At 31.4% G+C, this 22360-nt stretch overlaps 1 long non-coding RNA gene across 1 annotated transcript; it reads right to left on the bottom strand.

The window, feature by feature from the left end:
• Positions 1–18892: 18892 nt before the first annotated feature.
• On the bottom strand, positions 18893–22009 carry LOC145951751 (uncharacterized). Its single transcript, XR_014429663.1, has 3 exons — positions 21353–22009; positions 20256–20332; positions 18893–20151 (listed from the first exon to the last, which is right to left on the bottom strand). It is a non-coding gene; the product is annotated as an uncharacterized LOC145951751 (long non-coding RNA).
• Between the last annotated feature and the right edge of the window lie 351 nt (positions 22010–22360).

Here is a 22360-nt window from a genome sequence, read left to right as displayed (position 1 = left end):
CAATGACAAAATCCCCAGCGGATAATAGCCTACACAGAGGCAACAAAACCAGAAAAACAAAAAGAGTCACCCGAATAAGGATAACCGGGATACTCCACCACCGTCAAAAGGACGTCAGCCAACCATAAGGCACCGCTCATCTCAAAAAGAGCATCTTTGTGTCTACACCCCAAGGAAACAGAAATTCCTCAATGGGCACCAATTACGCAATGCAAAATTGGGACACAAGAACCTATGAGTAACTGCACATCCCCTAGACGGATCCCTGCGTTATCCAGCCCTCAGCGGCACCAAAATCAAAAACAACCGTCGAAGCAGCATCGTGGACTGTGGAGACAAAACTATCACAAATCCCTGGAGAGGGCAAACTCACGCTACCCAGATGTCCAGAGCACCGAGGTATGCACAAAGCCTGGAGAGGCAATACTTAGCTACCCAGATGTCCAGAGCACCGAGGTATGCACAAGCCTGGAGAGGCAATACTCAGCTACCCAGATGTCCAGAGCACCGAGGTATGCACAAGCCTGGAGAGGCAATACTCAGCTACCCAGATGTCCAGAGCACCGAGGTATGCACAAAGCCTGGAGAGGCAATACTCAGCTACCCAGATGTCCAGAGCACCGAGGTATGCACAAGCCTGGAGAGGTAATACTCAGCTACCCAGATGTCCAGAGCACCGAGGTATGCACAAGCCTGGAGAGGCAATACTCAGCTACCCAGATGTCCAGAGCACCGAGGTATGCACAAGCCTGGAGAGGCAATACTCAGCTACCCAGATGTCCAGAGCACCGAGGTATGCACAAGCCTGGAGAGGCAATACTCAGCTACCCAGATGTCCAGAGCACCGAGGTATGCACAAGCCTGGAGAGGCAATACTCAGCTACCCAGATGTCCAGAGCACCGAGGTATGCAATGAGCCTGGAGAGGCGACGACTAATACTCACCCTGGAGAGGGCAAACTCAACCTGGAGAGGCTACTCAACAATTTTCCACCGGAAGACACTACAAGTCGGAAGTTCTTGAGTCACGAGCCATTTGCTTGAGTCTCGAACCTAGTCGAAGGGAAATCCTCCGGATTTCCATAGTTAAAATTTTATAGGAGGGAGCGAGCGGTCTTGTAGAGGGAGGGAACGCCAAAACGCTTCCCAATTTCTGTCAAGATATATAAGAAAGCACGCTTCAAAGGTTTATCTCTTTAAAGTCCCTTCTTTTACCGCTTTCTGTGTGTACATATTTAAACTGTCATCATGTAGATAGTTAATTTATAATTGCTTAGAATAAATAGGGGTAATTTAGTAATTTCGCACTATTATTTTTAAATAATCTGTCATAGGGAACCCGAAAGGGGTGCTGTGGGGTGCTAACACCTTCCCCACGCGTAACCGACTCCCTTACCCGACTCTGGTTGTAATGGCCGAAGTCGATTTTTGAATCGATTGCCTTAAACTTCTTTTTCCAATGTTTTGAGTAAAACATTGGTGGCGACTCCATGAACCCTTCCTTTTTATGAAAACCGCTAATCCATGGAGGGTCCCGCTTGGGATTAACATGGATTGGTGAGCCTTTTAATAAAATTGCTCGTCTGACAAGGTCTCAGTTTGAGAATAAGTCATTCTAGCAATCCATATTTTCAAACAAATAAAAGAGTCCAACCATCCTTCGCGAATGCCGAAAGCCCGTTTCGGGCCGGTGGCGACAGTTACCAATGGAAGGCCTTCATTTCTCCAAGGATCATGGTTCTTCAAATCTTCTAGCACTTGAACAATGAAATGGCCGAATATGATGATGGGGACAAGGTGTTTGGTGAAAGGCTTGAGAAGCACTCTAGGTTTTAGCTCACTTCATGGTGGATGAAGGTCAGTCCTAGGGTTTGATCACTCAAGGTAGGGAGATGAGGTTTGGTTGAATAGACTAAGGGACTAAGGAAAGTTATCAAGTCACAAAGGTTCACTTAATATCAATATCATCCAAAGTAGTAACATAAAGCATAACCTAGTGTATTTATAGATTTGGGGTGAGGTCATGGGCCAATGATTTAGGGTTGTGGCTAGGCCTAAGGGAATTTGTGCATTTCCATGCTAAATAGGAAGGAAATGCATCACAAATGTAAGCCACATTTACCCTAAATGTCACGCTTACTTGGTGGCCAAGGATGGACCATTTGGTTTGACTAAGCTAAATTTAGGTGCATAATAAGATTATGCAACCTAAGTGTCCTCCTCTTGGGCCTAAGCTTTACCAAGCCTAAAAAATAACACCAATAAACACCAAGAACATGTCTAGATCTATTTCTCAAACCCTAATATAATATCCTAGCTATTAAACAAAAAAATCCTGTTATCTAGGGTACTCCAAAATAGAAGGGTAAAATGGGAATTACAAAATTAATCAATAAACCCTAATCTACTAAGATCGAGGAGAGAATCGATACTCAATGATCATCTTGAGCATAGCTCTAACTAAGGTATAGTCTCTCCTCCATCATTTTTCACTCTTCTAGCCATAGACCTAGTAATAGGACTCACATGCATCCTCAAGGATGGTCCTCCATCAGTGAAGGTTGATAAAGTTGGTTTGAAGAATTGTATAGTACTTACCTTTATTTTGTAAGGTAACTTACCTTTAGAGGCCTATCCTACCTTAAAGCACTTCTATTGTTGTTATACATTTTTATTACTTGTAATTCATTTTAGTAGTGATTGTATTAGGATTTTTTAGCCTTGTATTTTGGGTCAAGTAGTTTAGGTAATTTTGTCCTTGTATTACTTTAGGATGTAATTAGTAGATTAGGGGAGGTGTAACTAGCAAAGTATTGTTAGAATTATTTGGGCTTGGATGACCCAAATCTTTTTATGCCCCATAGGTTTGGACTTCTATTTGCTCATGCAAGTGATTTGGGCTTCCAAACCATGCCAAGCTTGCCATCCAAGCTACAAATTAAGTCGCATGACTTTGATAGTGAGATCTCAACAACTTGTTAAAAGTAATCATTAATCTAGTAGTTGTAATGATTAAGTTAGATAGTTGGAGTTAATTTAAGCTAATCTAAGTTATTCTTAAACTAGGATTAGCTTAACTTGTTCCATAAGCTTCTAGGCAACTAACTAGACTTGTAGATATTTAATTAGAGTTAGTTAGCTTAAGTACAAGATAGCTAACTATGGTTACATTTAAGCATGGTTAATCTAGCTTGCACCATAAGCCAACTAAACTCTATATATTGTATCTTTGTACCCATTTTGTGATTGTTTTGAGTATTATACATGATTTGGATGAAATTATTCTCCAAATTCTCTCTTAAAGCTTGTTTCTTTCTTTGAGATTCTTCATTTTCTCTTATTCTCTCTTGAATGTGGTGAGATTTTGAAGAGACTTATCACTCTTCAAGAGTGTGGCATCACCTAAGGGAGATCCTACCTTTCCTTGTGTGTTAGAAATGGCTTCTAACATCAATGGAAGCCACTGAAGGAGCTTGATGGAGAAGGTAAGGAGGAGTGGAAGAAGTGCTTCTCCTAAACTTCTCTCTAGCTCGGATCTTCTTCAAGGAGCTTGGAACCGAATGGATTGAAGGAAAGAATGGAGGAGGAATCTCGGATGGAGAAGAGGCCTAAGCCTTGGATGGAAGCATCCAAGCTTAAGAAGCAAGGGAAAGCTCACTTCAAAGAGGAGGAAACCTAGTAGGGTTCCTAAGGTGAAGCTCTATTTCTCTCACAGTGACTTTGATTAGAAACTCGGCACAAGGCTCTCAAATTTCATAAAATGTCAAAGTGAATACAAGAAGTGTGGAGGGAAGCTTTTATAGAACCGGTTAAGGAGGACACTTGGCGCCAATGTGAAAGGTTCACATGTGGCGCCAAGATTTGAATTCAAATTTGAAAATTTGAATTCAAATCTCACACCACATGCATGCCACCGGTCACATAGTTGCTAAGTGCATTTAGGGTTTAATTTAACTTGAATTTAGGGTTACATTTAGGTCACACATGTGCAGCCAAGGTGGCGCCATCCATGTGACTCCAAATGTAACTTAAATGCAAGCTAAATTAAACCTAGTTTAACCTAATCCTATTTAATAAGTTTTCCTCCTAATTCCTAGACTAATGACCTAAATACAATGGTCAAAGTAATACAATGAAATAGGAAAAATTACAAGAAAGAAAATGAGCCCAATATTGGGTATCAAAAGCCCAAAGCCCATGAAGCCCAATTACAAGCCCAAAATACACAAACCCTAATCTATGGTCAAAATACAAGACCAAAATCAAAGTAACTTCCTATTCTAAGAATATGCAATAAAACATGGTGTTTAATCAAGTGTAGTCCAAGTGAAAAGCACCCTAGGCCCACCAAGCCCATTGGGCCCACTAAGCTCTGAAGCTGACAAGTCTTCAAGTAATCTCCTGGTCGTAGCTCTAGTGGTTGGGCCTTTAGCTCATGCTCTTCCATCAGAGCTTGAAGGAGTTCAAAAAGTTAAAGATTCATCCAAGAAGCTTGAAGGAGAAACTACATCAATCAAGTCTTTCCTAAGGTTTTCATCACTTGAAGAGGGTAACCAAGGTTGAGTTACCTCATTCTCCATTTTTATTTTTCTTCACCTTCACATTCTCTCGGATGAATGATTCTTAGAAGAGAAGGTTGAATCTTTGAAGATCTTCCATCTCATGTTGTGTAAGAATGAATTTAATATTGTTTTTTATAACATGTGATATATTTCAATTAGTCAATATGATCATATTTAAATTGGCCTGGTTCAAATTGTAAAAAATTAAGAGAAATCCAATCCAAACCGATCTGATTAAATTTAATCATATCAGATAAAAAAATACCATAAATATGATTTAAACTATTATGTGCCCACCCCTAGTAAAGAGAAGTAAAATTCTCTTTATTTGTTTGATTCAAAAAAGCACAAAAAATGACATTTCTTGAATAAATTGATATCTTTAAATGATGAGCATGTGATATATAACATTAGTATTATTTGATACAATTAATTAAGACCATTTTGTTCCTACTAGCTTGAACTTGATACTGAATCCAGTTTTCTTGTACTTTAACTATATTCTTTCATGAAACTTGCTTTGGAGATAAAGTAGGCGGTCTATAATCTCATTATAAATTCTCAAAGAAATTGGTGGTTAGCTCTAATCCTACATAGAGTTATGCCTCGCTTTAATCTAAAATTTTTTATAAAAAAAAAATACTATTTTTATATTTCATTGTATCAATTTTTATTATATTGAATCAAATAGTTTAAAATTATTTTTAAAGAATTAAAATATGATATTGTTAAAAAATAAAATATCTTTTTATATTTATGTAATGTATTATTCTATTAACTCAATAAAATAAATATAATATTAACATTATTTACGTCGTTCTTTGCAAATATTATTGAACTGATGCAGAAAAGGAACATCTATTCTCCACAAACGCACATTCACTAACTAGTATATATACTTAATTGTTTTTATTTTATGTATAAGTAAGACCGGAATTAAGATCCAGAAACAGCCACATATATATGTAGGACGCTTTTAATTCACTTTTTATGTAATGATGTTCTTTTCGCGTCAAGGCCACTTATTACAAGATTGATTAATTGAATTGAAAGGCTCAACTTAAAAAAGAAGAGCAATTTATCTCCCTAGACTTTGTTGATCAACGTGGGAAATAGAAATTTTGCTAGATCTATGCTCCTTTCTTTTCTCTTTATTGTCTCAGTTATAGAAGAAATTAGCACACTATCTTCACTTTCTTTTTTGACATTTTAACATTAATCAAACAAAGTGTATAGATATGCTGCCATTGATGTCTTTTCCCTCTTCCCCAAAGTTTTAGTGGTGGGGAACTCATTTCAACGTCACCAAGTACAATAAGATATAATATAAAAATACTTAAATATTTTTTAATCTCTTAATTAAGTTTGAAATAAATTTATTTCTATCCCTCAAATTTATAAATTAGTACTAAAAATTTTTCTTAAAAAAAGTCTACTACAGTCCCTCCCTCTCTTCAAATGTATTTAGTAATTGTGTCACACCAAATTCAGTTAAATATTACTAGTAACGAAGTCTTTAGTAATTTTATCATACAAAATTCAATTTATTAAATATTACCAGTAATTTTGTTAGTGATAATATATCATTAAATCCATGTAGCTGACTCAATCTACTTTTTTCTTTTCTATATATAGTAATATTGCATGTGGCATGTTTTAAAAGACTAAAATATATTTTTAATTATAGGAATTAAAATATTAATTTTATTATTTTTACACCAACTAAAAAATTAATTTTAAAATTGAAAATTAAAGTGATTATACAAGCATAAATATACAAATCAAAACTTTTATATAGGCATAAATTTATCTTTTAAATATGTGATTAAGATCGTTTGATTCTTGATATACACATGTATAAAAAAAACATTTCTCTTGAGATTACTCGCTTGAATAAATTTCATTATCTCAAGAGATCAGTTTGATTCTTGATATACACATGTATAAAAAAAACATTTCTCTTGAGATTACTCGCTTGAATAAATTTCATTATCTCAAGAGATCAGTCATTAACTTTCGACTAAGATACTAAAATTCAACAAAAAAAAAAAAAAAAAACCAAAAGCCATGCCACATGGGGAGCGAGGCAGCAACCTCAAGCCCCTTTGAAGCTTAACTTTTTTTTTTTTAAGTGTATTTTTAATTTTATTTTTTAAATAATAAATTTTATTTTATTTATTATAACTGATATATTAATAAAGTTAAATAACTTATAAATATGCATATACATGAATATTATTATTGTAAATTATCTGAAAGCTTTAATTACTCATTTAAAATTCAATAGCAAAAATTAGTTTACATTTATTGTATATTAAAACAAAAAATAACACTAAAATGAATATAGAATATTACAAGAAAAATGTAAATTTTCGACGGATATAATCTATCGGTAAAAAAGAATATCTGTCGAAAAAAGAGAATTTTTGACAGATTTTTAACGGATACAAATCCATCGAAAAAAAGAGCGTAAAAAAAATCCGTCAGAAATAATTTAATTCGTTAGATATATCCATCGATAGTTTCTGACAGATATACCTGTCGGATACTCCGTCGGTACTATTTGAAAATCTTTATATGATTCTGATGGATAAATCTATCGAAAATTTTCTGTTTAATTTTAATAATTTTATTAATGTAACACCTTTCCTATTCGACTTCAAGGACTCCATTTCAGGACACTTCACTTTTCAACGTGCTTTGTCCTTACTCGCACACTTTCAAGGAAACTTCCCAAAAATGTCACTCATCCCTAAATTACTCCAAGTCAAGCATGCTTAACTGTGAAATTCTAATGAGATAAGATACCAAAAAATAGATGCATCTTGTTAGTATAGGTAATACAAATTAATTCATTTTAGTCATCCTCAACCATACAATCTCATACTTTGTACTATCTCTGGATCCCTCTCATTCCGATGTATCTGGACTGTTATAAAAATATAATAATATATATAATAATTATATTAACCAATAATAATAATTATATTATATTTAATTAATCTATATTTGTATATATACTTACTTTTTATAATTAACAATCTACTTATTTCTATTTAAAATTAATATTATACGATATAATTTAAATTATTTTTTATAAATATAAAAGTTTAAATAATAATTTATATATTTTAAAATATGATTTTTATAATTTATAATGATAATATAATTTATAAAAATATAAATATTATTTACTACATACTTATAAATTAAATTTTATCATTTTGAATAAATTATTAATTAACTTAATATATTTATTTATCTTAAATCTAAGATATAAAATTTAAAAAATGTATTTATCCTTCTTTTATTTTCTAATTATCAGCCATTAATAAAATATTAATTTAAAATCTCATCTAATTATATCATTATATTTTCAAGATCATATAATAAATTGTCAATAAGATTCTAGTTAAATAATTTAAAATAATTATTTTTTTAACTATATTGTCAGCAAATAATTTATTCCAAAACTAATCAATTTTTTTCTATATTAATTATTAGTAAAATTTAATAACTTCTAATTTAATAGTCTGATCGATAAAATTCAACATACACTTTGAGTTATTGAACGGAGTAACTTTACCAAGAATTATTTTGTAAGTCATTTGATTCCTCCTATATCTCTCTCTCTCTCTCTCTCTCTCTCTCTCTCTCTCTATATATATATATATATATATATATATATATATATATATAATTTACTAGTCTTTTTTTAGATAACAGTTTATTAGAATATATATATATATATATATATTTAAAATTTTATTGATCTTTTTTAATATATGTTTTGTCAATTTTAATCATATTTATTGTTATCGAATGAAATATTAAACATTTATGATGAATGCAATTTTTGATAGATTATTAAACATTTTTGACAAATCAAATTTTTGACAAACCATTATCTGTTAGTAACATTCCATTGAAAACTTTTGACTTAAGCATTTGTCGAAAAATTTTGTCAAAAATTCTTAAATTTTCGAGAAATATAAATTCGTAAAAAATATTCCATCGATAATATAACTTACGAATTTTTTTTCCATTGGAAATATAAATTTTCTGACAGATTTATATCTGTTAGAAATTATCAACGAATATATCGTCAGAAATTACCGATGGATATATCCATCGGAAACATAAATTTTTCGACAGATTTGTATCCGTCGATAGAATCCGTTAAAAATATAAATTTTTCGACAGATTTGTATCCGTAAAATATTATCCATCAATAATTTACATTTTTCTCGTAGTTGAAATTAAATTATACTAGAATAGTATGAATCATAAAGTGAATATTTTAATAAAAATGGTAATGAAATTATATATTTAGTCAAATATTATCAAATTTGTTATTCACAATTTACTTAATATATATATATATATATATATATATATATATATATATATATATAAAATTACTTAAAATTTAATTATTTGAATTCTTAAAGTTGATAACTTTAAACGAGAATGAATTGGAAAAAATTATATTAGTTTTGAAATAAGTTTAAGTTTTAATGACTATTACTTTTATATTCGTGATCTTTATTTTTGACCTATATTGAAGGTATTAAAATATTATTAAAATATATTGAAAAAATTATTTCATTTAAATTAATGACATGCTTATAAAATACTATTAGTAATTCTTACAATTTTTTTCATAATAAAAAAATAAGTTAAAACTTTATATTTAATTTAATATCAGTTATATATAAGATAATGATTTTTTTTCAAATAAGTATAATTCCTTTCGACGGAAGCCAGTCTCTATAAAAGTAAAATGGTACTTCAGTGACCAAATCAAAAATCAAACTTTGATTTTTAGTTAAAGAGTATAAATGTCAAATTACATATATTAATGATCTTTTATAATGATTAAATGGATAACTAATGATTTAAAATTTAAAATTATCAAATTTAATTAATAATTTTACTGTTTAAAAAAGTCACGTCTTACAAATATAGATTAATATTTTGGTTATCAATTTTAAAAAATTACATAACTTATGCCCTTGAAAAAAAAACTCAAACTCAGTTAAAAATTACCTTAACCCTAATAATTTCATACACAGCTACGAGTAAAGCTTTATAGAGTGAGGCCAAGCTTCTTTATCGCATTCGGGTCTCTATACTCATTGAGGGTGAGACGATCTCACATGCATTGCAAATATGTCACAAGAAAAAGTTGTGAAAATTTGACATTGACTGAGTCGTTTGTCTGGGTATCCGACATTAGGGCCAAGCAACTATTGATGGGGTGGCAGAGGAAACACCCTCCATGTCCTTAGCTGATCCCTCCATTACCACACTCTGACACACTAAAAACAAATATTTTAAGTGGCACTATTTAAGGCTTTGCCGTTTACTTTGGGTCTCTATAATAACCAGGCCCGTTGCGTTTCTCCTCAGCCCTCACCATCAACTTTTCTTGCAATGGCCAGCGATAAAGTTGCAGCCAACACATCTATTTCACCCCCCAACATGTGTTTAATAGCTAGCTGCCAATTCAAGTTCAACAGATATGATTTCAACGCGACATCAATTCTTTTCGGTTGGCAAAAAGTGCATGGTCTCTATTCTTTGGTCTATTTTCGTATGGCACCATATATTCTGTTAAGTAATTTTCCTTATCTAGATTAACTACTTGTTTTAGGTTTGTTCCTTGAATATATAATTATCTTAGAGTGTGTTTGGCTTATATACCGAATATGGATAAGATTAAAGTACCATAAGATTATTGGATCTAATGGGCCTGGTTGTGGGCCTAAATCTATTAAGGTTAGTATAAATAAGTGTAATCAGCTACTGATAAAGGTACGTTTTCATAATTACCAATTTGATTAGCATTCCTAACTCCGAGACCGATGACTGACTTAAACATTGGAGTGCCTTTTGCAGGTACCGCTTTCTTTCCCTAGGATACATCATGGAAGACGAAGACCCGACAGGAGTAGCAAAATTACCGGAGTATCCTCATGCAGGTACAGCTTAGTTTTGAACGTGGAAAAAGTTCGGTTACACACCCAAAGGAACAAATGTTGCTTTCTTATTTTGTGCTTTAGAAAGTGTACGCTTCATTATAAATGGATTTTGAAACATACTTACTTGACACGAACAAAATTGTTTTGGGTGAAAGATACATATAAAAAATACAAAAAGATGAAGTAATTCTCCTCACACACTCTTTTAGGGTAACTTTCAAATATTACACACTATCAACTTTTTTTTTTTATCATGTCAAATCACCTATTATATCTATATATGTCAACCAATTTAGAGTACTACCTCCTATCCTAATTATAAGCATTATAGGACAAATCATCAAGATCAAGAAATGTAATTAATATGATTACTTTTAATTAATTCTACCATAAATTTAAGTTTTATTTCAAATATACTCCTTTACTTTACATAATTGTTATATTTAATGTTAGTTATAAGTGAATGCCTAGAAAATAAATTTAATAATAAATGAAGGGTATAAAAGAATATATGATCTTATGCAATTTTGATAATTATTTGTGCTAATTATTAAGAGAAAAACAATTCATATTGTTGTTTTTAATTAGGACTAGAAGTAGTATAACACTCATTATTTCTATGAGTGCATACAAAATTGCAAACAAAGAGAGGAATCTAAAAACCTAGGAGACTATGAAAGGAGAAATGTGGCATCAAATAGAGAATGTAGCCCATTCACAAGGAAATGAGTATGTAATGAGAGACTTACAAGTAGGCATGGCAATGGCACGGGGCGGGGGCGGGTTTTACGTTCCCGCCCCTAGCCCCGCAAATTTAAACTGCACCCGCCCCCACTCTCGATACCCGTTGGGGTAAAGTTTTGGATATCCATCCCCGTCCCTGGCAGGGTTCGGGTTTCCCCGCTCCGTCCCTGCCCCCGCTCCTATTTTTTCTTATTTTTTTCTTTTGTTTTTTTTAAAATAAATATGAACAAATTTAAAAAAATAAAAGAAAAGTAAAATAATGTAAATTTTTATATATAAATATTTCTAATTTTACTTTATATATATATATATAAATAATGTTTTAATTATATTATTAAGCGGGGCGGGGGCGAGGGCGGGTACAGGGTTGGGGACGGGGTGGGTATTAACATCCCCGTCCCCGCCCCCGCCCCCAATTTTATCAATCAGGAAAAACTTGAACGCGAACTCGAACCCGATAAACACGGGATTTTCCTTCTAAATCGGGGCGGGTTCGGGCGGGTACCCACTAGGGAAGGTTAGATTTCCATGCCTACTTACAAGAATAAAAGTATACAAATATCATAGGATTTTTTTTTGCCAAATTAGAACATTTGAAAATCAAATAGTTGGAATATCTCATATCCTCTGTCTCAATTCTTTTGGTGCAATTTATATATTTGTTGGACAACTACTAGAAAAATTAAAATTAGAGAGGGAACGAATTTGTCACTAAATTTTATAAAATTCGTCACAAAATAAATTAGTGACAAAACTAATTTCATCACAAAAATTGGCATCATAAAATATTTAGTGACGGATAATCTCAGTCCGTCACAATCAGTGATGGAATTAAGACATCACAAATAATTATTTTTCATCACTAATTTCAAATATTAAATGTCCATAAATTAATAAAATTCCGTCGCAATTTGTGACGGATTAGCTCCGTCATAAATTTGTTACGGATTAACTTCGTCACAAATTTGTGACAGATTAACTCCATCACAAATAAATAATTTGTGACGGATTAACTCCGTCACAAACTCCGCCACAAATTTGTGACGGATATATGCCTCTTATTAACGTCACAAGTTGAGAAGGATGTTAGTCTCTTAAGGGTTCTATTTCACGACATTTCACTTTTTAGCGTGTTTTATCCTTACTTACACACTTTTTGGAAAACTTCCTAGAAGGTCACCCATCCCTATATTACTTCAAGTCAAGCACACTTAACTGTGAAGTTTTGATGAATAAGCTACCAAAATGTATATGCATGTTGTCAGTATAACTTGTACAAATTAATTCATCCTCAACTATACAATCTCATACTTGTACTATAATAATAATATATAATAATTTTATATTACGAATAATAATAATATATTTAATTAATCTTTATTTATATATACCTACTTTTATAATTAACAATGTACTTATTTCTACTTAAAATTATAATTTAAATTATTTATTTTTATAATTTATAATGATAATATAATTTATAAAATTATAAATATTTATTTATTACATACTTATAAATTAAATTTTAACATTTAAATAAATTATTAAATAATTTAATATATTTATTTATCTTTAATCAAAGATATAAAATTCCAAAAAATATATTTATCCTTATTTTATTTTCTAATTATCAACCATTAATAAAATACTAACATAAAATCTTATCTAATTATATCATAATATTTTCACATCAAATTTAAAACTAGGTATTAGTTATACAAAAATATTAAGATCATATAGTAAATTTTCAATAACATTTTAGTTAAATAATTTAAAATAATTAGTGTTTTAATTATATTGTTAATTAGCAAATAGTTTATTCCAAAGCTAATTAAGTTTTCTATATTAATTATTAATAAAATTTAATAACTTTTAATTTAACAATTGGATCAATAAAATTTAACACACACCATGAGTTATTGAGCGAAATAAATTTACCAAGAGTTATTTTATAAATTATTTGATTCCTCCACTCTCTCTCTCTCTATCTCTCTCTCTTTAAGAGAGAGAGAGGAGTGTTATATTAACATCGGTGTAACTTTTACTAAGTATTATACACCGCTCAATAACTTTATATTAAATGTAAATGTTGTAAATTAAACCATTAGATTACATTAAAAATATAATAATTATATTACGAATAATAATAATAATATATTTAATTAATCTTTATTTATATATACTTACTTTTATAATTAACAATCTACTTATTTCTATTTAAAATTATAATTTAAATTATTTATTTTTATAATTTATAATGATAATATAATTTATAAAATTATAAATATTTATTTATTACATACTTATAAATTGAATTTTAACATTTTAAATAAATTATTAAATAATTTAATATATTTATTTATCTTAAATCAAAGATATAAAATTCAAAAAAATGCATTTATCCTTGTTTTATTTTCTAATTATCAACCATTAATAAAATACTAACTTAAAATATTATTTAATTATATCATAATATTTTTACATTAAATTTAAAACCAGATATTAGTTATACAAAAATATTAAGTTCATATAGTAAATTGTCAATTAGATTTTAGTTAAATAATTTAAAATAGTTAATGTTTCAATTATATTGTTAATTAGAAAATAATTTATTCCAAAGCTAATTAATTTTTTTAATATTAATTATTAGTAAAACTTAATAACTTTTAATTTAACAATTGAATCAATAAAATTCAATGCACACCATGAGTTATTGAGCGGAATAACTTTACCAAGAGTTATTTTGTAAGTTATTTGATTCCTCCTCTCTCTCTCTCTCTCACTATCTCTCACTCTCTCTCTCTCTCTCTCTCTATATATATATATATAGAGAGAGAGAGAAAGGATGATTATACTAATACTGGTGTAACTTTTAATAAGTATTACATATCACTCAATAACTTTATATTAAATGTGAATTTTGTAAATCCAACCGTTAGATTAAAAGTTCATATCACTTTATATATTTACATCAAATTTTGTTAAAATTGAACAACATCGTGAAGGTAATCAAAATATTCATATTTTAGTATATTTTGAAATGTATATATTACGTTAATTTTGTTTTATAAGTATGAAGTATCAAATCATCTTGGATTAATATAAAATTTTGTATATGTGATTTAAGAGTAAAGAATTTTCAATTTAAGGGTTGGATTTACAAAATTATAATTTAATATAAAGTTATTGAGCGATGTAATACTTAGTAAAAGTAATTATACCGGTGTTATTATAACCCTCCTCATATATATATATATATATATATATATATATATATATATATATATATATATATATATAATTTTATTGACCTTTTATAATATAGGATTGTCAATTTTCGTAAAAAATTCTTACATTTTTGACAAATTTAAATTTGTCGAAAATATTCCATCAGTAATATAACTTTTTCTACAAATTTTTTTTCGTCAAAAATATAAATTTTCCGACGGATCAATTTGTCTTAATTTTAAAAAAATAATTTAACATATATTCTTTAATTTTGCATAATTCTTACATATAAAAATTTCATAAATAAAATTTAATATTTTGAGAGGGATCAATAATTCCTCACAAATTTCGTCATAAAATTTTTTAAGCTATTTGTGACGGAATTTGTGACAAAATATAAATATTGATAAAAATTCCATCACAAAATCTGTTACTGACTTATTTATTATAGTATTGTGACGCATTTTTGTGAGGGAATATTTATAGAGGAACTTAAGCGTCACAAAATTCGTCACTAATTTTATTTTTTTATTCAGTGAGGAAAATTGTGACGGATCTTTTAGAGACAAAATCTAACCCGTCACTAATTTTATTTTTTTATTTAGTGACGAAAATTGTGATGAATCTTTTAGAGACAAAATTTAATCCATCACAAAATCCGTCACAAACTTCAATAAATAGTATTCCGTCACAAAACATTAAAATTCTCTCACAAAATTCGTCACTATTAGTGACGATATTTTGTCCGTCACAAACATTCGTCACAAATATTAATTTTTCTAGAAGTATGCATGCTAATTGATTTTAAGTTAAAATTTAACATAGTATTAGAGCCTATAGTTCATCTTCGTGGATTGTCTATTCATATAGGAATATGGTGAAAAAGAGGGCCGCAACCCATGTGCCAACCTGCTAGCCAGCAAAAAATGACAGGTCAGGATGGACATTTTAAACCACCAACCTACTAGGCTAAACGACAAGTCAAAAAAGGTAAGACCTATCAAATTGGCCTAACCCAACCTCTAAAGCCATACTTATATAAAAGTCTACAAGGACAACAAGCCACAATGCCCTATAGGCTAGGGCTAGGCCCCCATGAGAATTTTTTTTAAATAAAAATAATAAAATTAAATATTACAAAATTATCCTTGTTGTCAATACTCAATTTTGTCTGAACAATTAAAAATAAAATACAAAAAAAATCATAGACAAATATTTTTAAATATATATATATATATATATATATATATATATATGTATGAATGTATGTATGTATACACAATGAGATAAAACAACAAGTGAGATGTATGTGCACTCTTTGTCCAAGTAAATAACTTAGAGGTAAGATAAAAGATTTTGAAGCTTTTACGTTAAACACCAGAAGCTCCCAATGTCATATATTTTGCTATAATTATTTGTTTGGGGTGTTATTTGAATCGTTGGAAAACTTGACAGAAGATCTTATGGAGGACCATGGACCAAGGGGCCAATTACTGGAGTTATGCTTAAGAGGATGGAGGAAGAGTGGGCTAACATAGAGGAGGTAAAGCCCAAAACACTTTTTAGTTGGGTTATGCCTTGAAGCCCATGTAGATTAGGATTTTGGCCCATGTGGGCTTGTACTTGTTTTGTAGGCCTTGTATTTTGGCCATGCAGCTTAGGATCTACTTTAGGGCCATGTATTTTTGGCCACAAAGATGTTAGGAGTTTCATGTGCAAGTGAGTTTACATTTCATGTGATTTAGATCACATTTACATGTGATTTAACCATGTGTGATGGAAAACTTAAGAGGAAACCAAATAATTGTTGACTTCTCTTCAAGTTCCTCCCTAGATCTTCGGCTCCTTGATTCTCCTTAAGCTTTATCGATGCTTCCAATGGAGGTAGAAGCTCCAAGGTTCACCTTAGAAGGTGAAGAACACTCTCAAGTGGCGCCACTCCTTAGAAGAAGATTAGCCACTTCAAATCTAACCACACTCTTGTATGAAGAGGATAAGAGAAATGGATTGAAATCGAATAGGTTTGAGACTTTTGGAAGAGAGAAAACTCAAAGGAAATTTTGGAATCCTCATCAAGCCATTGAAGTTTACAAGATTTAGGATGGGCTATAGTAGTTAGGTTAAGCTTATCAACCAACCTTTGGCTTACAAAATTGTTGCAAGATCCACTATCAATAATGAGAGAACATGTTTTCTTAAAAATTTTATATCTAGAATGGAAAAGGTTTTCTCTTTGTGATTGGTCTTGTTCATTGGGTTGGTTGGTAAGTAACCTTTGGAAAACCAATAGGTCACCTCCACATGGTGCTTCCTCACTAGAACTAAGGCTAGCATCTTCTTCACTTGAGGATGATGAAGAAGATGAAGTGTTTTCCTCACTTAGGATCTCATTGCCTCTAATGGTCATTGTTTCCTTTGTGGGGCATTGGGAAGATATATGTCCCCTTCGTAAGCAGTTAAAGCACTTAGTGGAACTAGTTCTAGGTTCATTGGAAGGTTTTTATTTTTGTTTTTCTAGTGGTCTATCCTTTGAATAGGAGGAGTGACCCTCCTTCTTGAAGTCCTTCTTAGGGTAAGAGGTAGATTCCTTCCTAAAGTTAGGCTTTCTTCTAAGTTGTTGTTCTAACTTCACACAAAGTTAAACTAGTTCATTAAGGTCTCTATAGGGTAGTTGTTCAACCTTGTCCCTAATTTTTAGGTTTAGACCACTTTGAAACCTAGCAATGGTGGTTCTCTCTTCTTCCCTAATACTGGCCCTCATCATAAACAACTCCATTTGTTGCCTATATTCCTCCACACTTTGGTTTCTTTGTTGGAGTCTTTGGAGCTTGTCCATCAATTGCCTCTTATAATAAGGAGGAGTGTGCCTTCTCCTTAAGGCTCTCCTAAGCTCATTCCAATATTGAATTGGAGGCTCATGATGAGTTCTTTTTTCCCTTTCAAGGGAATTCCACCAATTCATGGCATACCCTTGAAAGCTAAGGGTTGCCATGGGAACTCTTCTCTTTTCACTTACATTGTGGCAAGTGAAGAGTTGTTCCACCTTCATCTCCTAATCTAAGTAATCATCAACATTATCCTTTCCATGAAAGGGAGGAAGGTCAAACCTAGGTTCCTTGAGTGAGTGTGATTCATGACCAGGCCTATGTTGCCTAGGGGGTCTTTGATAGTAGCCATCATCATGGTGACTATTATAGAACCCTTCACTTGGAGTTGAGTGAGTGTGTGAATATCGGCTCTTGGGCCGTGAATGCTCTTCAAAATGTTTGCCTCTAAAAGGCTTAGAAGGCCCTTCACCATCTTGTCTCTTGGGCCTAGAAGGCCCATTGTCTTCATAAACTTTGGGCTTACTAGATTCACCACCCACCACAAGTTTGCTTAACAACTCTTTAATTGTCTTATTGCTTTTTCATTCTCTATTTCTTTTTTCATAATATAATCTCTAAGTTCCCTAATTTCATCTTTAGTACTCCTATGACTTCTAGGAGTATGATGACCATGCACACTACTATCATGAGAATGATCACTAATTTTTGCGGAGAAAGATTTTAAAAATTTTTTCTAATTGAATTGCAAAACTGAGTGATAAAAGTTTTCAAAAGGTTTTCTCTTTTTGGTGCAAGACTTAGTACTTGGAGGTCTAAGTATACAAGTTACACTATCAAGGGAGGTGAGCTAGAAGGAGCCACTTAATAACCAAGCCTTTCCACTACCCACCACAAGTTTTCTTAACAACTCTCTAATTGTCTCATTGCTTTTTCATTTTATATTTATTTTTCCTAATATAATCTCTAAGCTCCCTAAGTTCATCATTAGTACTCCTATGACTTCTAGGAGTATGGTGACCATGCACACTATATCATGAGAATGATTACTAATTTTTGCGGAGAAAGATTTTCAAAAAATTTTCTAATTGAATTGCAAAATTGAGTGATAAAAGTTTTCAAAAAGTTTTCTCTTTTTGGTGTAAGACTTAGTACTTGGAGGTCTAAGTATACAAGTTGCACTATCAAGAGAGGTGAGCTAGAAGGAGCCACTTAATAACCAAGCCTTTTAAAGTAGAAATTACTAAACCCCCTTATACTTGTCTTACAAAACAATTTTTCACGCAAGGCAAGTCAAATAAATGTGTGTGGTGTGCACGAAACCCCTAGTAGGCAAGGAAGCCTTCTAAACAAACTTGGAGCATTCATAATTATAATTAGAAAGTAAATTAACGAATGAAAGCAATTAAGAAAGCAAGTAAAGCATATACTAGTCGAATTTCCTAGGGTAGAAGTCCATGTGACACTTAGAGCCCTTTAGACCACTTCCACAAGTACTAAACATTCTATGAAAGCAAGTAAACTAGTCGAGTCCTAGTGGAAGCACTACTACAAAAGCACTGTTTTACATCGGTTCTGGAAGGTAATCTACATCGGTTTTATAACCGATGTAGAATAGAGCGATGTAGATTTGCTTTTAAATCTACATCGGTTGTGAGAAAACCGATGCAGATTTGCGTTCAAATCTACATCGGTTGTAAACAAAACCGATGTAGATTTAAACGCAAATCTACATCGGTTCTACCTTTAACCGATGTAGATTCCATTTTTAAAAAAAAATCAATTATTTTTTTAGATTCTTTCTGAGTTACCTGTATAAACATATTTCATTCATAGTATAATTTCAAAATCTAATTGTTGAGTTCCAATTCCCTCAATTAGAGGTTATCAGATACAATAACTACTCTAATAAAGCTATAACTTTGAATTCCATTTTATTCCCAAATAACTGTATTGAATGAGAGAAATCTTAAATAACTGTATTGAATGAGAGAAATCTTAAAAATAGGAAAGTCAACATATTGAGCTAAAACTAAACGAGGGCAATCTCATCTCATCAAGGAAATCATGTGATTTTTCTCAAATTTTTATAAACACCATTGATGTGTCAAAATTAGTTCCCATTTCATCTCAAAACAGGATGTTTTCAAAAATTGGTCCAGATTCATACTCTTCAAAAATCTTAAAAATAGGGTGCACATTTGTTCTATAATAATTAGGAAATTTGTTCCGTAATTAGGACAGATTTGGATGATTTGATTTGTACAGTTTTTTATTTCCTTATTTCCTTAATTAGGAGACTAGTAGTCTATATAAATGTATTTTGAGGAATTTTTAATTAAAGCTGATTATTACACTTTTTATTTCCTTAATTATAGCTAATTTGTACAGTTTTTTATTTCCTTATTTCCTTAATTAGGAAACTTCTAAATAAATCTCTAGTTATCGATTAACTTTTAATTTTGAGGTAAGTTTCCATTTCATTAAGTTCATAAATAGGCAAAAAAGGGAAATAAAAAAAAGGAAACAAATAATAGACAATTCCTATAATTAAATAGGAATCCCTATAAATCAGTAACAATAATAAAGAATAAATCATAGATCCTAATACCTAAAATTCTGCAACATAATAATATCCCATAAATTTTGGGATTTCTATCCAACAGTAATTATTCTGTTAAATTTTTTTTGTTTATAACTATTCTGTTAAATATATTATTATTACTATAATTTTGATCTGGGTAGTGGCTTTTGGAAAAATGAAGAAGTTTTGCCCCATGGCCAACCAAGCTCAAAGCAATGGAGTGACCTTAAGGTGCGAGAGTCAGTCAACAAAATTTAAAAAAATAAAAAATAAAAAATAAAAACAATCAACTGAAATAATCAAAAAACGGGTCATCAAAGAAACCTTACCAGAAATACTCATTAAAATCGTCATAATTTCTCCAGGAGGAATGAGGTGCTTTCCCATTATCATTGTTTGCTGCTTCCTAATAGTCCATGAAAATACATGATGAATCCATATTTTTAAACCAAAAGAATAAAGATAAACTCAAGTCACAAATAAATGCATTTAAGCTTTTAAACAACATGAACTGCAGAGGTAAATTCATAAAAATCACTGAACAGAAACCCAAGAGAGAGAAAGAGAGTAAAGGCTCAAACCAGTCCAAAAGATATACAGGACATCAAATTGATCCACCATAGTATAAAATAATCATTAAATGAGTTGAAAATAAAGGTAATGTTTTCACGATTTCTAATCAAATGACCAAAATAAATGGCCAAAATAAATGTAAAAATAACGGGATATTTTCACGATTTCTAATCAAATGACCAAAATAAATGGCCATGCATATTCACATATTTCATTGCAGAACAGCACTGCCATGGTAATGTTTTTTGCAAATCAATGAGTTGAAAAGAATCAACTTATTTTGTCAGACAAACTGAAAGATTTCACTACATAACACAATGATTTTATGTATATTTATTCCTTCTTAAAGAACATTTTCTGGCAGGCAGTGGGGGATGGTTACTTCATTAAGTTCATAAACCAAAGAACATTTCATTAAGTTCATAAATCAAAGGGGTGGTTACCAAAATATATCCCCTTTATAATAAGTATAGATAAAAAATTGCTGCCATTTTTAACTTTTGTTTCCTGTGTAATGTTGTCCAGAAACTCATTACCCAATCAAATACGATTTCAAGCCCGTTTTCTCATATTAACAGGAAAACAGGGAACACACAATCCAATCACACTCCAAGACTCGTCATTTATTTCAAATTTGTATATTCATTTCTTGGAGTTGTTATTTTTCTTTAAAAAAGTAAGATTTTCTCATGAGACACCATCCAATAAGACAGAATATGTTTGTCTCATGAACACAACCCACAACCCACAACCTAAGATTGTGATCATCATCTACTTTTGATATATGAGCTTATTTCACCTTTCTATGAAATAAAGTTTAATAAAATATTCATAAAACACATGTGGAACTTACTGCAGAAACAATATCATAGAGAGGAAAGATAACGTTATCAAGAAATGAGACACCACCCTTAGAATCATAAGTGCAACTATTAGCTGGCTGTGCAATCTACTGCCTTAAGATGTCATCCATCTCTCTAGCCATCTGCATATCATATTCATAACACAAATTATAAATAACTTTGAAGGGGAAGATGCAAATGAAAGACATAAATTAAAAATTCAGGCATGAAAAAGAACAAAAAAGCAGAGCAAAATAGAATATGCAATCTTGTTAATATAATTATTTCAATTGAACAGATTCTATTATAACTCAGTATACAGTGATTTGCATCTGCATAGACGGTCCTGCTGCAAATTCCATAAATTCATGACCTGCATTTCGTTATACACTATCATCCCTCGTGTTAGGTGATTGGCAAGTGGACATAATATAATTTGAGGTGCAATTGATTTGATAAACATGAAATCGAGAATACCTATTGTGGAGGTGAGATTTTGCGAGAAGAGGATTTCACTTCCCTAGAATAAGAGGAAAGAGAGGTGTTAGGTTAGGGAAGAGAAAAGGGAAGAATAGAAGAATGGATGAGATTGACGGACATGGTGATGATGCCACTTCGTTGTTGTAGTCCTCGTCTTCCAAATCGGGGATCCCCTCCTCCTCTCTGACCTCCTTGGAGTGGCGGCTGGGAGTGGCGGCGAAATGGGTGTGGGGGTAGAACTTGTCGTTAGTGTTGTCGAAGAAGATGAGGAAGTCCCAAGTGGAGGCCCTCGGAAGGGAGGGAGGAGGGCGGAGGGGGCTTCGAAAGGGGGCGTTGCGGAGAGGAAGATCCGTGGTTGCTCGCGGCGGGCTGGGAACCCTATGTTGAAAGGGTATTCTGGATGTTTGCGCGAGAGGGTGTATTAGGGTTTGAGTTCTACATCGGTCAAAAGCAAACCCGATGTAGAATTGTTAATATTTACATCGGTTTTTTATCCAACCGATGTAAATATGTCTATATTTTCTATTTATTTACGAGAT

Source organism: Cajanus cajan, chromosome 9 (assembly GCF_000230855.2).
Source record: "Cajanus cajan strain Asha chromosome 9, NIPB_CcT2T_4, whole genome shotgun sequence".
NCBI classification, from domain to species: Eukaryota; Viridiplantae; Streptophyta; class Magnoliopsida; order Fabales; family Fabaceae; genus Cajanus; species Cajanus cajan.
This window is presented reverse-complemented; position numbering and strand designations above follow the sequence as displayed.